The sequence below is a fragment of the Octopus bimaculoides genome, chromosome 24, assembly GCF_001194135.2.
Source record: "Octopus bimaculoides isolate UCB-OBI-ISO-001 chromosome 24, ASM119413v2, whole genome shotgun sequence".
In the NCBI taxonomy this organism is placed as follows: Eukaryota; Metazoa; Mollusca; class Cephalopoda; order Octopoda; family Octopodidae; genus Octopus; species Octopus bimaculoides.
The window spans coordinates 23,327,457-23,327,897 of NC_069004.1; the positions used below are offsets into that span (position 1 = coordinate 23,327,457).

At 42.0% G+C, this 441-nt stretch overlaps 1 protein-coding gene across 1 annotated transcript in view; it reads right to left on the reverse strand.

The window, feature by feature from the left end:
- The window catches only part of LOC106872984 (coactosin-like protein), a 72,111-nt gene that overhangs the window by 19,634 nt on the left and 52,036 nt on the right, over positions 1-441 (reverse strand). The gene's annotated exons all lie outside the window — the stretch shown is intronic.

The following is a 441-nucleotide window of genomic DNA, read 5'->3' on the forward strand; positions in this document are numbered from 1 at the left end:
AGTATATATATATATATATATATATGTATATATGTATACTCTTTTACTTGCTTCAGTCATTTGACTGTGGCCATGCTGGAGCACCGCCTTTAGTTGAGCAAATCGACCCCAGTACTTATTCTTTGGAAGCCTAGTACTTATTCTATCAGTCTCTTTTGCTGAACCACTAAGTTACAGGGACATAAACACACCAGCATCGGTTGTCAAGCGATGTTGGGGGGACAAACACAGACACAAAAATATACACACACATACACATATATATACATATTTATGACGGGCTTATTTCAGTTTCTGTCTACCAAATCCACTCACCAGGCTTTGGTCGTCCTGAGTCTATAGTAGAAGACACTTGCCTAAGGGGCCACGCAATGGGAATGAACCCGGAACCATGTGGTTGGTGAGCAAGCTACTTACCACACAGCCACTCCTGCACCTATG